Below are 16,764 nucleotides of genomic sequence, written 5' to 3'. Positions count from 1 at the left end.
GCCCCTTAACAGTGTTAGCACAGACTGATGTTGGAGGGGTACTGAGTGTGTAGTTTAACTTTAGTTGACATTTAATGCTCCAGGGCATTTCCCTGCTGAGGGATAACCAGGGTAGTTGTAACATGCTTATTTACAAGGCACTGAATGCAGTACAGTAATCTCCTTTAAGGAATATTTGTTCTATTTTCTTCCTGTATTTTGTTTCCAATTCCTCAAGATGTGGTGGTTGCTCTTAGCAACATTCTCCAGATTCTTCCCAAAATTTATGAAGACAAAATGGCACATTTGAGGATAAGCCAGTTTGGAAATTAAATAAACAATCTCTTTCCATTCAGTGGAAACATCAGAGCCATAGGTCATTTGCCTTGGTAGTTTCCTGAGATTACTGCCATTTATTACCAAAGCTACTGGGCCTTGAAGCAAAAACCTAGCAAGCCCCACTCCCAGGAAAACCCATCTCTTAGCACATCCTGGGATGTGCGCAGTCCTGCGACTCAGAAAACTTCATCAAAATACTTGATGCAATTATGCTCTATGAAGTTAACCATTTAAATTTTTAAAAACCCACAAAAATATTTTTATTTATTTTATCTTCATTCCAGAAAAATTTGAAATCTGTTACCACATACTTCAAAAAATATTTTAAATCCATATCAGCTGTATAGCACCATTCACAGAAATTTTTATCTAACATTCCTGAGTGGATGACCCACAACCGAATAATATGGTTTTGTGGCCCCTAGGTAGTTTAATAAAAATAGGAAAGCAAAATAGGCACAAAACTTCACAACGGTGAAAAAAAACAGTGAGAAAGATAAACAAAAAAAATCAGTTATTCTTAATAAATCCTTAATTCCATCTGCACAGTATTTAATTACACAGACACCAATATTTTCAGGCAATTGACACATCTTGGCACTAATACAGCCACATTACAGTGAAATAGAGTACCTAAGTCTGTAGAACATTGGCTGTAAAACCAGATTTTCCTGAAGATGGATAAATGTAGAAGAAAAGAAATATTATTTGCTTACAGACTGAAGTACAAATTAGGCAGAACTACATGCAAAATATGCCACAGAGGTCAGAAAATATGTCACATAAATGTAAGCTGCTGAAGAGAAAAATCATTTGGAGAGAGCAATGTGATAAAGAAGTTATTTGAATCAAGATTCCACCACTTCAAGTTAATAAGGGGTTAACTCCTGGTTTAATTTTTTTAAAGAAATTTTACAAACAGTGTTGGCTTGAAAAAAGGCACATACTCACAGTGCCAGTTACAGACATTTGTACTTGTCAAGACGGAAATGGAAACTTTCCTAGTAAAAGATGTACAGTGGTGGGGCTAATGTTCCGATTTTGACCTTGTATGTTAAGACTAAAGCGTATTGTGGCATGGCCATAGTTTAGTCTTTGCTGGCAGTACAGTACATCTTCACACTCTTAATTTTGGAGTCTATTATCATTTTAACCCATTTTATTTTAAGAAGGATCTTTGTGTTTTTGTTGTAGAGCAGGCACGGGTGAATTTATCAGACAGATCAGCTTGCCAGAGGTTTTACCAACCTGCCTGCTCAGTAATTGACCAACCAGACAGGGATTAAGTAAGAATTAATTTATAAACTATTTTAGCCCTAATTTCTTAATAATTCAGATGGAGGTTGGTAAATAGAATCAGTTGACTAAAAACCAGCTGTTATTGAAGTAAATGCGGTTAAATGAATACCCTAAATTTTACTCCAAAGAAAGATTATTTTCTCAGCCCCATATCTGAACCACTTAAAATTCCATATTTGCAGTTTAAAGGTGACAAAGAGGCAAGAGGGTAAATACTGTTCAGATAAAAACTGGACTCCAAGAGAGTTTGGGATGAAGTTCCCAAAAGCACTTCCCCATTACCTAATGGGGATGTTACCACTTCTCTAGGAAGAGTGACACTGAGTGTTTCTGAACCCTCAGACATGGCCTTCTCACCCCAGGCGGGCTGTGTCCTGTGAGGTTTCACAGCAGTACCCTCCACAGGGATGAGTATGTCAAAGCTTGTTGCCTTCAGTGTTGTAATAAAGAGAGGTTATAGTGATTAAGCCACCTAGCCTGGCTGTGGGTATAACATATCAGCCCAGTCTGGCTCATGGGCTGCTTTGCTCTTTGCTAGCTGACTTCAAAACAGGAGCATGGCTTCCCAGAGCCAGCCTCTCTGCTCACTACCTATCCAAGGGGATGCTTGAGCTCTGCTCCCAGCCTGTCCCAGGAGAGCGGAGCAGCATGGCCATAGATCCAGCTGAAGAAACTTGCAGTCCTTTGCTTCACTGGGACTCCATGGAAGCATACTGCAGCCTATCACCATGATTCCCTCCTGCAGAATCTCCCCTGCCTCCTCAGAGCACTGAGCATGTTTGCCCGGGTTAAAGTATCAGGTTCATGACAACATTTGAACTTGAGCTGCTGACCCAAGTTAAAACTCAACAACCTGCTGTTCACAACTCTTTGAAAACAGGTTAGTGAACCCAGATTAAGAAGATACCTTTTCTCCTATACTAGTAAAGGCATGCTTCCAAAGATGCTCTCTCAATTGTTTTGTCAGCTTGTTTTGGTGGTGTGGTCTCACCATGTTTTATTTACTTAACACCAGTCTGCTCCTTTTCCACCCAAAAGCAAATGAGGAAGGCCATTTCTGTGCAAACCGAGTGTACATTTGTGTGAGATGTTTAAGTAATGGCAGCCCTGGAAGGTAAGGGCAACATGCCCAGCTCTATTTACAGAAGAGGCTGAGAATGTTACATATATTTACATATCATTATTGTAATAGGGAAGAATAACTTTCCGTATCTCTGAGCACTTCTCTTGCATCCAAAATCTGAAGAAGAGAAGGATCAAATGACGAGTCTGTCAGAAAAAAAGAAAGTCTGGTATAAAGGACATATAAACTGAGGGCAGGATATGACCAAAAACTCAGGGGTGGCCAAAAAAAAGCTTATTTAAAACTACATTCGCAATTGTAATAGTTCCCCTTGTTTGTGTATTTGGTTCCTAGAGGAGATATTGTTATGAAATTAAGGTGAACACGTTACACTGTTCCACATGATCATCCTTATGTTTTTTAATATAATGTAGGGTAATTTACTCAAATGTTAACTTCTGAAGTTTCATACCATAAGAGAATCAGATGTAAGGAAAAAAAGTCTGTTAGTCCAGGCTTGACTGTAAGCAACCCCCACCCTCCACCAATTCAAAGACATTTAAATTAATCACAAAGCAATCTCCTCTGAAAGACAGATCTTGCTGGAAAGGGGGACATGCAGTAACAAAAGCTCTGCTCCTCAGCTGGAAGACATTGGGAAGAAAGGGGAGCACAGAACTGGTCTAAGCAGGAGGGTTGTCTGGGGGAGCAATTACTGGGTACTGCCTGTGCAGCTGGCAGCAGCAGTGGTGCCTCACGACATCAGAAGATATGTCCCTTACAGGCCTGGGGCACCTTGCTCTTGTGAAAGAGTCCAATAAAACATTTTAATTGTTTCCATGAATATCAGGTTGTTTTAAAAGTCACTTGCTCTACAGAATGTAAATCTTGTCATTTTGAGGACACACAGGTGTATGCAAGATGACAAGCAGTCAGTGAGAAGAAAAAACCCCACAGCAAGCCAACGGGTACACAAAAGAAGCAAAATCTAATATTTCTTCAACCAAAATGAAGTGAGTTGCTTTGTCTAGGTGAAGGTTGTGTATGTCCTTCAAAAGGGAAGAGTGTTGCTCAGCTCACAACAAAATAAATACAACATTTCAATCTGTTTGAGTGAATAATTAACTATTTGAATTTAAAAATGGCCAAGCAGTTGATGGATGATAAAATGGGAGGCTTTCTGAATGTTGTTGGATTTCCGGGCATACTGTGTTTATTTGGAGAACAGGTTCTTGCAGTCTGAAGCTAAGTAGGTAACACTATCTGAACTTTTTATTACTTTTAACTGGAAATTTGTGCAACACAGCTAAAATCTTAAGGACACCCAACAGTAACAATCCATGTGTCCTCACTGACTGCTGGCTTTATAGTGACAGCTGTTTTAAAAACATGGACCGTAATGTATAGGACATGGATAAGAAACATCAGAGTAACAAGAACTGACATATCTGTAATTGGTCTTATTCATGCAAACATTGGTCATGTTGCAGGAGGAAATGCTCTAAGGTCTGGCCTCATCCTCTCAGTGTCAAAGTTAATGGTGTCAAGCTCCAAGAACACTTTAACAGCCAACCTTAATTGCAAATATGTACTTTTGCCAGGTCCCAATAGCAATTAAAGGGAGGGGATAAAGTTCAGTGTCTCTGAGGGCCCTTTTCCAAGGGTTTTCTGAGCTGAATCCTCCTCAGCTCCATTGGCAGAGGGCTCCTTCTCAGCCCCTGGGAACAACTGCAAGAGGAGCATACAGAAAAGGTTCATGACAGCCCTAACCATATTTATGGGCAATGAAACATGCAAAACCCAGCTGGCATGTCAGGACAGTGATCAGCAGCTCAGTTAAAAGTATTAGTTATTGAGTTTGGTGAGGTCCAGGAGGCTTAGTCACACAGCAGCTTAGTCAGCTCTGCATCGCTTCAGCCTGTCCCAGACCCAGAGGGATGGGATCATTATGTGGAGAAATTCAGAGCCTGCAGGATGGCCTCTCACTGAAAGTCTCAATCATATTTATTGTTTCACCTGTATGCCCCATCCAGCACCTATGTGAGGATCACTCAGCTAAGCGACACAGATCCAGGCCTTTTTTCCCACACAGCCTATGAGTACAAACAACTGAAAATGGAAAATTTTCAATTGAAACAAGAATACACCACATGCCACGGTTACCCGCACTTACATTTGACCAAGCATTCTTTCCTGTGACTGAAGTGTACCATTATCACATAGATATGAGTTTCTCAACAATCAATCTCTTTTCCTTTTGGAAAGGATACTGCAACTTTCCAAATACTGCTACAACTACTTTCCCAAAAAGTCAATCCCTCGTCACGGGTCTGTTGGCTGTTTCAAAATGGCTACTGTGGCATAAGCTTACATCTTTCCAAAGCCATACAAATTACTGAGTTGCTTATTAAGCTTAAAATAGGATCCAGAGTAATGTAGAGAGCATGTGAGCTTGCTTCAATACACAGAATGTAGCTGCACTGTTGATTGATTGACGCTTTTCTACAAGCCTTTGTTTTTCGGAAAGTACAAATGTGTTTCTGCAAAGGCAGTGGAAGGGGATTAGCTCTGAAATCTGCCACCAAGGCCTTTTGTCTTTCAGCCTTTCCACGAAGTAACAAACAGAGCTGTCACTGTTCTGTTAGTTACATTTCTCTCTCTTCTCTTACGTATATAAATCCCTAATCTCGTATGTAAAAGCAGTAGTACACAGTAGGCAAAAATCTTCTTTAGAGACGCCTTATGGAGGGTTTGGATTACAGCCCGGTTAGAACATTTAATAACAGCAGCAGCATTCCCAAATTCCTTTTTCAGAGTTTGCACAACCAGTAAACAAAGCTTTAAACTCACACTGAAAATTGATACAATTTGTTTGTTGATATAGTTACCATCATCTACAGTTGTATAATTTATTATCACCTACTGTTGTTGGGGATAATAAAAGAGTGAGTGGGTTTTGAGATGTGAGTAAAACATGAGCACAAAATCTCCACTGGAAATACTGAGTCACTTAATAAACATGTAGACCGCAAATTCATTGTACATTATTCATTACGCAGGTTACAGATGGGCCTGAAACAGAGGAATCTGCTTATGTTTGTGTGCACATCTGCTCGAGCAGGGAGGAAGGGAGTCCAGCTCTGGATGTCACTTCAGCCTATCTCCAAAGACAGAGGCCAGAGGAAAATCTTGGATGAAACAGAGTGAATTGGAGCCACCTCTAGGCCCACCAGAGCGGAGTTTTATAGGTTTTGGCTAATTGCCAATATAAATATTGTTAAAGATGTTGTTGAAGAAATAGTGATTGGGGTATATATATATTCTTATGAGCAGCAGATAAGGCACTGGAGATACCACAGTTTCTTTTTGACTCTGGTGTCCACTCTCAGTGTAGCAGCAGCTGGGTCCATGCAGCCTGGCCACCTGGCAGCAATGCAGGCAGGGGCGGAGTCCGGATATGTCCACAAGGTGCTCTGTCTTAGTCATGTACATGTGCCAGTCCAATACAAGCTGACCAAACATCTGGTGGGACCATCATCTGACCCTCAGCTCTGAGGGACTGATCCTGCCCTGAAGGCAGAGCCTGGGTAGCACTCACTCACAACCCAACAGTCAGACCAGAAGTTAGAACTGGTAAATTCAGCGTTCATTTTAGACCCCTGGGATGAGAGAAGCACCTGCAGAGAGAAATGCAGGGGATGTAAGCACCCTGGTGGGTGCACAGCTCCAGGGAGCAGGGACAAGCCAGCCCCGGAAAATGGCTCTAAAGCAGGTTCTGCCTCAGAGCTTTAGCCAGAGGAATAAGAACAGTGTTTCTTACCTGGTGCACTTGCCTAACCCAAAACAAGCAGCACAACCTGTCTTTTCAAGGCTGGAAACTTGCTCACCTGCTTGGGGGCGGGGGAAGAAACCAAACCTTTGAAGATTACACGTAGCTGTGCCAACTGGTGACACCTGTCAAAACATGAATAAACTACTAGGAGTTTGCATTTGCCATTTGAAGTGCACTTTGTAGGAGAAATACAAGGAAATTGGTGTTCGGTATAAGCCCAGATGCTAATCCTGTGTGTATTTTGGAGTGGGGGAGAGAATAGGAGAAATTGTAGGAGCTCTATTCTAAGTAATCCCCACTGTTTTGCTAATTTTTTTCAGCCATGGACCATTCTAAGTTGTGGCTCCTGTGGGATAAGTAACCACTTGCAGATTTAGCCAGAACTGACAGACATCAGTATAACTCCCCCAGACTGAAGCACTTATTTGCTTTTTCATAGTTTTCCTGCTGTATTTAAAAAAGGTCAATTATCAATGATTTCCAGGAAAAGCTCCACAGTCACATTTTAGTTCATTGCATAAGCCTTTAGATGTATCTCAATCATTAAATGTGTTTTCTTGGGGTTTTTTTTTGTTGTTGTTGGGGTTTTTTTGTTTTCTTGGTTTTTTTTTTTTTTTGCAAATGGTTGTGCAGTGCTGTAGTCCAAATGTCTAGAAAGGCTGTAATTTCCTTAGATCATCATAACTCTGCTGTAATAAAATAGGAAAAATGCTTAATAGCAACCTTAGTGCTACTTTTTGCAGTCATGGTTTGACATAAATGAATGCTAACCCACCTTACAAACATGAGGGCATTCAAGCTCAGGTGCCGAGGCATGGCCATGCACTCCATCTGTGATCCCTTTGTGCAGCTGTCAGGGTGCCTACAAAATGCCAGTCAAAAAGATAGGACCACTGTCTTACCCAGAAATCACATTACAGGCATTTATATTTTCTGTGCATTTTACATTCTTCCCCACCTCTTGAAAAGCCACTGTACTCATTTGCAGTTGACAACACATCCATCTAAATTCAATCCTACAGCAGTTTCCTAGGTAACTGGCACAGAAACCCTCTACACAGCAGAACAAGCCAAAACACCCGTTAGCGTTTCCACTTCTTTTCAATCCTTTTGAAACATGCAAAGATACAAAAAGCCCACCACAAAAGCATTTAAAAAACCCAAACCCAAAACCAAACCAACCAACAAATAAACCAATGGCAAGATAAGTTCAGCCAATCTGTTTAACCTTCATCCAGGGAATACTGCACCCGCCAAAAATTAGCTCAGATCTATAGACAAGACCAATTTAAGGCCTGAAATTTTCTCGAGGGTTGGAATTCTTTGGGTTACCTTCACAGATCGCAAAGATCTTTCTAGGCTCTGACTCACACCAGTAATGTGGACAGATACTTCTGATTCATGGTGGGAGCTAACAATTTGTGTCTCTGCTCTCCCAGCCCCTCTTTCCGTAGCCAGTTTCCAGTGGGGCTTCACAAGGGCTGCAAGGCAAGGACCATTAACAGCCTATTAGAGTACTTCTGAGGAGGTGTTTCCTCAGACTGCCTTGTAATATTGTTGGTTCAACACTGCCCTGGGATCATGCCAGCTCTCATCTCTAGTGCTCTGCACGTGGCTGCAGCTCACTTACCAAGGGTTCCCCTATCCACCGAGAGAGAGAGAGAGAGAGACCCTGCAGTCCCCACTCTGGGAGTGTCTAGAGGAGGAACAGCAACGAGGGAAGGGGCAGAGGCCAGCAAGTGCATCTCGTTCGGCAGTGCAGCTGTCGTTGTGGCAGCTGTGGTGAGGCACAATGCATTTCCTTGTTTTGTGTGCAAGAAAAAGCAAATTCTTGCCCTTGCCTAATATCCACATGTTGCATTTAAGCACTGGAAAAAAAAAGCTGCAGCCTGAAGCCACGATCATAGAAGAGATTGGGCTGGAAAGCTACACTGACAGCCCTTCCTAGCATTAGCATGCACACACACACAGAGCTGATCCCTTCGGAAAGGTAATTAAGGTGAGGGGGAAACCTGGGAGTGGCTGGCATAAAATACCCTAAAGGGGAGGAGTGGGCTCAGGAATGTGCATCTGAAGGGCTTGGTCTGGTGTCAACTTTTGTGAACAAGTCCTGCTGAATCTTGCTTGCATACCCAGGTGAAGCCAACTCGGCAGGCTTTCACCAGTCCCATTCACGAGGAAGTGAGAGGGCTTCACAACTGGAGGCTGTAGCTTGCAGGCAAGGCCCTCCCTTCTCTGCCTGCAATTGTGATAGCTTGCTGAAGGGCAGCATGTGCACATCAGACTGGAGCATAGTTCAAAAGAAATAAGTGTTGCCTGCAGCTGTCCTCACTTCAGAGCGTGTTGGAGCAGGTTGAAGGCTGCTGTGCCAATCACTAACTAAAGCAGCTTTTCTAGCAAGTAATCCTTGCCAGGACATAAGGATACACTAGTCATGTCCCCTGGAACGGCCTCTTCTCCTGGAGCTTGGGGGAAAGTTCTAAGGACATTTTCTGTGACCTCCTGTGTCTTAACACAGGAAGAGGGGAGCTTCAAGAAGATGGAAATGCAGGGTTAAGTGTAGGAAGTTTTGTTCTGGGACCTAGTGCAAGGCTGACACCGAGTCCAGCTACCCTGTCACACCAGCTAATTTGAGAACTGGTAGGTTTGACAGTTGCAGACTTTAATGCTTGGGATCTTCCAAAGCGCTTTATAACAAGTAAGCACTTCTCTCATTGCCATCTAATAGAACACTGTTGCTGAAGCTGCACAAGCGGGGAGTAGCAAAGCATGTTGTCCCCCGCTGACTCTCAGTGTTAGACCAAGTTGACTGTCATTCTTTTGCTTGTGCTCCCTTTTTAGATTCCCAACAGCTGGGTTAGAGTCCTAAGCCAGGGCTGTGTGTTGTTAGGCCCACTGTGACTTGTGTAGAGAAGCTCTAGCACTCGCCTTAGGGCTCGGCCCTTGCACATTTGCACCGTCTGCTGGCCTTCAGCTGAACTGTAAACTTCTCTGAGCCCAAATCCCAGAAGAATTTAATTTTCTCTCTTTGAGGATGTTGGTGAGCTGAAGGTATGTAGATTTCAATCCATTCATTTGGCAACTCAAAGACCATGCTAAGCTATATGGGGCTACACAAACCAGTCCTGGGCAGTTCCCTGCTTCAGGTCCTTCATAGTGCTGAGTGGTTTTTTTATGGGTCAGGCGTCAAACTAGACCTTGCTTCCCCAAATCCAGCCTGCTTTTTTGTCCCCTCTCACTGAGCACAATATTTCATTTTATGCCCTTGTTGACTTAGCTTTCTTAGCAGCTAGATAAGCAGTACATGAGTTTTCACACCATTTTGGTTGTCAGCAGTAATACCTTCTTTTTCCTCCTTAACAGGTTATCATGGAAGTTTAATAATACTCGAGCACAAGCTTTCACTGGTTGCAAGAAATTCTCCTGATATATCTGACTTGCAGCTTAATCAGAAAGTAACAAAGGTGTAGCGAGGGTACAGCACAGTTTAACAATAAAAGCAGCACTTGGAAAACAAAATGAGGCTTGTCACCGAACGACACAGTAGCCTGACATTAATCTGTCAGAGCAGCCACTGCAAATAATACAGGAATGGGGAAAAATGTGGTTTTTAAACACTCCTTAGAGGAACTGCATTGATTTAAGTGAGTTCATAATCATTACTGAATCAGAGAACAGGGTGAGCTGTTAAATATAACCATTTTTTTTTTGTATGCTTTATGAATTCCTCTTCAGAACTTTCGCCTGTTTTGAGAGCTCCTACATGTAACCCAGCAGACGAGCACAACCAGTGATCACACACCCGGTTTCACTGCACACGCAGTGAACATCCGACACTTGGGAAAAAAATACACAGCTGCTTTTTTTTCCTCGTTCTCTCCCATAAAAAGCGTCTGACAAAGGCTGACGCCCGTTTCCCGCATTCCCGCCGGGGCCCGCGCAGGGGCGAGGGGCGGCCCGGGCCCGCTCCGCGCGGCGCGGCCCGCGGTGCTGCGGCGCCCCCCGGCGGCCGCGGGGGGAGCGGCGGGCGGCGGGCGGGGCAGTGCCGGCCGTGAGGCACCGGGGCCTGTGTCCGCCCCTCAAGTACGTGTGTGAAGGCTTTTGGTCCTTTCCCGCTGTTCGCAGCCAAGCGCTTCCCTCTAAGTGCGTTTCCCCAAGCAGATTTATGTCTCTACATAATTAACAGTACTTGCAAGGCCTGGGCTGGGCAGCCTGTGGCGGCGGGTTTTCCATCCTGCTGCCCCTCGGCCATCCCCGGGCCACCTGGGCTGTCATAGCCCAGTGCCGTGCTCTGTGGCTGCTCTTCTGAAGCCGGCGGGTTCCCAGAAGATGCCAGCTTTTGCTCTTACTTGCTAGGGCATGTGCATTAGAAAAATAAAAAATGAGGAGACTCTTCCGTGAGCCAGGCGATGTCCTCCTGTCACAGACAGAGGCTGTCACCTCTGCTGTCACAGCAAGGATCGTTGCCTCATTGAAAGGAAGATGAAGCCCTGTGCTTTGCATAGCTGGACTGGCTGGCTGGCCTCCTGCTTTGGGTGTTGTCACCAGCAGAGCCGTGTGCACTGTGTGTGTCAGGCACCTTTTCTCACAAAAGCACCTTGGATTCAGCCTCATTGAAATCAGTGGCCAAGTTCCACGTTCTACAGCTTAGACAAAGCAAATACAGAGTCTAAAAAATGCACAGTGTGCGTGAGATATGTGAGGGGAGGAAATAGTGATATTAAACCAGCCACAAGACCAGCCACGTACAAACTTGTTGCGGTGGCTAAGTCCAATTTACACCCCCCAAGCTGCCTGAAAAGTGGTCTCTCCTTACAACACTGTGCTAGAAAGTTCTCCCTTTGTCTAGATTCTGCTGGTCACTGGCCCTCTCCCCCCTCCCATCCCTTTTCCCATTGGCCCCTGTTACATCATTCAGCCTTGCCTCTGCCCCATAGCCCTCAGACTATTGGTTTTGGATGCTCTGCCCTCCTTTGGGAGTTTTCAGGATAAAACTGGTGCGGGCTTTCGGTTTGGTTGCTCTTCTTGCCTCTGTTCCCTTTGGGTGTATTGCCATTAAACGCCTTGGAATTGCATGCAAAGAACCCCTCTCGCCTCTTTGTCTCCGGTTCATGCACAGACTGTGTGCATGAGTGACTGTTCATGACTGCCTGCGAAGGTGAGATCGTGTGCACGTGTAGGTGCTGGCAGAGTGCCGCCGAAGCGTCTCCACGAGGGACCCAGTAGGGACAAATGCAGCATCGATCCCACCAAAGCCCTCTTCCATACAAACTGAAGAGCAGCCCCAGAGACGTGAGGTATTCAACAATCCTCTGATTTCCTCCATTCACTCTCACTCTCTGAAGAAATGTAAATCTTGTCCAATCTAAGAGGTATTCTCTGGAGATGACAAGATTCAGCTGTGAGCTGGTATCACACAAAAAAATGATGGGAGAACAAGACTAAGATGAGTGCTAGGGGTTGGGGGGTGAGGGGAGATACCACCTGAAGAACAAAGGGAGAAGAAGGTTAAGCCCTGCTATGGTGACATCTCCCTCTCCTCCTTTGCATTTTGTGGTTTGTTTTACAGAAGTATGATTTAAGAATGGTATAGCAGACATCTAACAAAGAAGCCCGCATGTATAGTGGAGCTGAAGGATTATATGGATAGCACAGCAGCGACGTCTGGTGCAGCTGTAATTTAATTCTGTTTCGAGCCCTCCAACAAAAGAAAATTCGTTGGGTTTCTTCCCCCTGTCTTTTCATGCACATGATGAATGAAAAAGGCCTGAGGGTTGCATTATTTGTGTTTTAATATGAATGGCTTAGGAATGCTGGCCTGTTCCACCAACAGGCTCAGGGATCAAGTGGGCTGCTGGCAGCACTGGAGCAGAACAACTGAAAGCTGAGTCCAGGCACCAAACTACACTAAACTCAGCCTCACAGTTTTGCAAGAGCAATGATCAGGAAAAGGACAAGAGGAGGGAATAAGAAAATTTCTTACATTTTCTACAAGAGCAGATACTGTACTTCAGCTGTCTCACAAATCTCAGGACCTTTTTCCTACCAGGTAAAAAGAAGCAAAAGAGGTCAACAAGCCACTCTCAAGCTGCCTGTGAGAAGCTTGTTGATGCTTCCTATTCCCAGCAATTACAGACTTTATGTGCCTCTTGAGACTAGGTACAGAGCAACTCAAAAGATTATTTGTGCCATCAACTTACTTCTTCTGTCCTGGTTAACTCCTAGAGAGTCACCTGTTAGAAAGAAAAACAATCACAGAATCAGCTAGGTTGGAAAAGACCTTTGAGATCATAAAGTCCAACCTATGACCTAACACCACCTTGTCAACAGTGCATCACATCTTTTTGACAAGCCCTGCTGTTTCCAATACCAAAGCAATGAAATTGGGCCAAATCCCTTGACCCTTCAGGAAGATGTGCACCGCCATCCATAAGGCTTTAAGGAGCAGCCACTTTTTTTTGGAGCTTTCAGTCAAAAAGACAGGGGCCAAGCAATTGTGCCAGAATTTCCCCGGGTCTCCCTTTTTGGTCCCCCCAGATGAACAGAGGCACTATTTCTGTCCCTTCCTTCCTCCCCCTCTGTGCTCCCCAAAGTTCTGCTCTGCTTTCCATGGGAACCTGTTTCTGACTTACTGGTTTACCCATTACAGAGCACCTGACTTCTTCAACATCATATGCAAAACTTTATCAGGGCTAATGCAAGAAACTCTCTTACACAATACAGAATTTGAGATTAAATATACGCACCTTTATATCCCCTTAATTCTAAGCTCACACACAGTGCACGTCAGACCATCTACAAAGAAAAAAGTGTGGGCAAGCTGTACGTGAAAACTGCACTGTTAGAAAAAGCTGCCTCTGTAGCACTCTGCTAGCGGCCATCCTTCTGACCTGTAGTATGAAGGATATCTGGGGACTCATTCCAAATCCAGATGTTCTCTGTCTAATTCAGGGCTGCATTCTCAGGCCTTCAAAATCCTAAGAAAGTATTTTACATGTTTTTAAAGCACTTATTTTTTATTGTAATTGCCATTATTTTCTTTTGTGTTGCTTTGCCATTCCTATGCACTCAAGGGTTGCTCACTTAGTCTCAGACCCTGTCTGTCACTCAGGAAGAAATGCACCCCTTTCTAAAACTAGAGGATGATGTTCGTGGGCTCTCTCTTTTGCTGCAGCTTTAACAAACAGAAGTCCAAGTATAATGCTGCTGCTGGCTTTGGCTTCTAACAGATTTTGCTCAGTAACTAATATTTAGAAAATGTTCCCCTCCAAGCTATCTCTCACTCTGAATCTAGAGAATCACTAGAATCACTAGATCTTTTTTGTTGTTACATGCTGGTGTAATATTGCTATATTTTTCCCTCTGTGTGGACACTCCTTCTACAGTATGCAAATATAGTTCTTTAACAGACTTCTAAATTTTTTTTTCAGTATATACTGTAACATTTAATTGAATTGCTATTTTACAATATTTGCTTAACTTGAAAATCTTCATTTTTGGTTTAAATTGCATGACAAGAGTTCTTAAAATATCTAGGATTGTCTTACTGCCCTCTCTATGAGCTTGTTCTAAATGGGATTATTATTCCGCCTTCCATAATTAGTGGTTTAGCATGGACACAGGCATCTTGGTTCTGTGGAGACCTGCTGTGATGAAGCAGCCTAGGCCAGTCAGACCAGACAACAGAAGGGTGCTGGAAATGCAGAGGTGATAGCACTGCTGTACTTCCTGAAGAGTAGGAGTCGGGAACATGAGACATCTTCTCTATTAAAAACTTTTTGTACAGGAGTTGGCCTCAGCTAAATAAATTGCAGTATCTTGCTTAGGTGTGTGGCTCAGGAACTTTTATTTGGCTGTAGCTGAAGTAGAGTGACAAAGTTCAGTAGAGAAGATATTCCTTCCCGATACTTGTCAGTGTAAAAAAGGCTTTGGGAGCCAGAAGATGATGGAATCTTATTACATCATTTATATCCCTGAGGACCTCACAAATGCTTTTTGAACATTTATGTTGTGCTTTTTCTGTATTTATGCAGTATCTCTGAAATGGGGAATTACACTTACCCCCATTTAATTAATCAAAAAATGATGAGTGGAGAAACCTGTAACTAGGTTCTCAAAGTCACAGTATATCCCACTGATATAAATGAGAAGGAAATGTGAAAAAAAGACTCAGTCTTCACTGAAGTGAATGATTTTAGACTTAGTGAAAATCAACACAGATGGTGCTATCACACAGCCTTTCACTATAGACCACTTCTTTACCATGCGGGCCACTACTGGTTTGTAACTGCATTTTAGCAGGGCTCTAGAGCTGTAGACGTGTTATGATCCAGTTTTAAGGTTCTTAGAAATGCCTCTGCCCAAATTAAGGTGCAAATGAGACCATATGCCAGTGACAATAGTAAGGGGTTTATTTGATGGTAAATATGTGTGAGAGAGAGAGAGAGAGAAAGAAAGAAAGAAGTAGAAAATAGGTGGGGGGGACAGAAAGAGTGACAGGGAATAAGGAAAAGATCACCACTCTGTGGACCCCAAGATGTCCTGTTGATCCTCTCCAGCTGGCCTTCTTGGTGGTGAAGGTCCCCTCAGAAGGCACAGAGTCCGATGGGTTTCTATGCTCAGGCTGGGTGGGCATGTCCGGCCATGGCCCCCTGGAGGGGGGGTCAGTCTCTCACAGCAGACTCTGGGTCTGTTGCACCACGTGCAGCCCTGTGGGGCCAAGCCTCTCATGTGAAAGTCCCGTGGATGTGCCCTGTGGGGTTGGGGGTTCCACAGCTGGGCCAGTTTGTGTAATCAGAGGATGGGTGTTTATTGCCTCTCACTAGAGGTTACACCATGCACCCAAAACCTCCTCCTCCCCCCTCGGTTGGAAGGAGTCTGTGTAAAACTGGCTTCTGTGAGCTGTGCTCTCCCTCCACCCCAAACTCAACTGGGGATAGTTGCAGCAGGTGGCTTTGGCCGTTTGTGGATGCACACCTTTCCCTCAGCCTGAGGTGACTGAACAATGTGTTTCCCTTTATCTAATCAACAGTTTGACTTTCAGTCCAAAGTCCCACTCTTCAGGGATGCTTCTTCGGTTGTAGCTTCTTTATAATGAGCAAAACTTTATATCAATGTTTGAGGCATGAGCTATTTTCAGTCTCTGACAACATGTTAAAAGTAATCAGAATAAATAATTCTGAGTTGTCCAATGAGTATTCTAATAATGAGCTGCTGCTCATCACCTTTTGAAGGCAGGTTTTCTAGAGGCCATCTAAGAGGTTCTGTGAAACCTTAGGTGTCACTCTTCTAGAAGCAAGCAGTGAAACCTCCAAAAGACTTGGCTGTTGAGAATGCCTTTCTCATACTAGCAGAGGTAAAAATACAGCTGTATATTTGCCTTATCTGAATTTCTGTATTGGTAAACTGTAGTCTACAGATTTTGACAAATTTATGCCCTTTCCCTCAGTATCTTCTAAGACATACTGACCTGACGAGGCAGAATGTATAAGGTATGATGTCCCAATGCACAACTATGGCTTCAAAACATACCAATGACTAGAAAATACCTAACTAAGGAGCATTTCATTAGACTGAGGTCTGCAGCTGAATAATTATCATCACCTAGAAGGCAGTGTCCCCTCCTGTCTCTGGCACCCCAGAGAGGAATTTGGATCACAAAACTCAGAAGACCATTTGATCTGTGTGACATGCCTGCCACACACAACCTGTTTCATAAGCATGGTATTTAACTACCAGCATACGTGGTCATTCCTGCAGACACTGAGAAAATTAATTCATAACCTGTGGATTTTCTTTTTCTCCTAGAAGGTAGCTGATGGGCTGCGAGTGAAGTATTTAGACTCTACTCTTGATAGTTGTTAGAAGGGTTTTAATCACTTATGACAACCAGAATGCTCATCATCTGGCTTGAGAAATCACATCCTTTGACAACAGTAGAAAGCAGATTGCTTTCTGCTATGCTTGCAGAATTATAGTAGGGTATGATGGAGTGAGTGTTTGGGGCTTTAAAGGAAGACTGCCATGACTTTCTTCATTTAAAGCAAAAGAAGAGTACAAATTCCATAATTCTTTTTCCTTGAGCTAAATGGGCTGTAGATAGTGGAATAAATGACTGTGCAGGAGCTGCAAACAGACAACTTCATAGAGGACAAGTCACAGGCTATAAGTAAAATCGTGGAGGACACAGAACAGCCACTGAAGGCTCTCTCTGAACTTGTCTTCTGTGTATACCATATCATACCTGGGCTGA

General features: G+C 43.6%; 1 long non-coding RNA gene across 1 annotated transcript; it reads right to left on the bottom strand.

The window, feature by feature from the left end:
- Positions 1-4,666: 4,666 nt before the first annotated feature.
- LOC116440570 lies at positions 4,667-7,371 on the bottom strand. The gene is made up of 2 exons (XR_004238691.1): positions 7,288-7,371; positions 4,667-6,634 (listed from the first exon to the last, which is right to left on the bottom strand). It is a non-coding gene; the product is annotated as an uncharacterized LOC116440570 (long non-coding RNA).
- Positions 7,372-16,764: the final 9,393 nt, after the last annotated feature.

This window comes from Corvus moneduloides, chromosome 3 (assembly GCF_009650955.1).
Source record: "Corvus moneduloides isolate bCorMon1 chromosome 3, bCorMon1.pri, whole genome shotgun sequence".
Lineage (NCBI taxonomy): Eukaryota > Metazoa > Chordata > Aves > Passeriformes > Corvidae > Corvus > Corvus moneduloides.
Note: the sequence above shows the minus strand (reverse complement) of the source record. Positions and strands in the feature narration are given on the sequence as shown.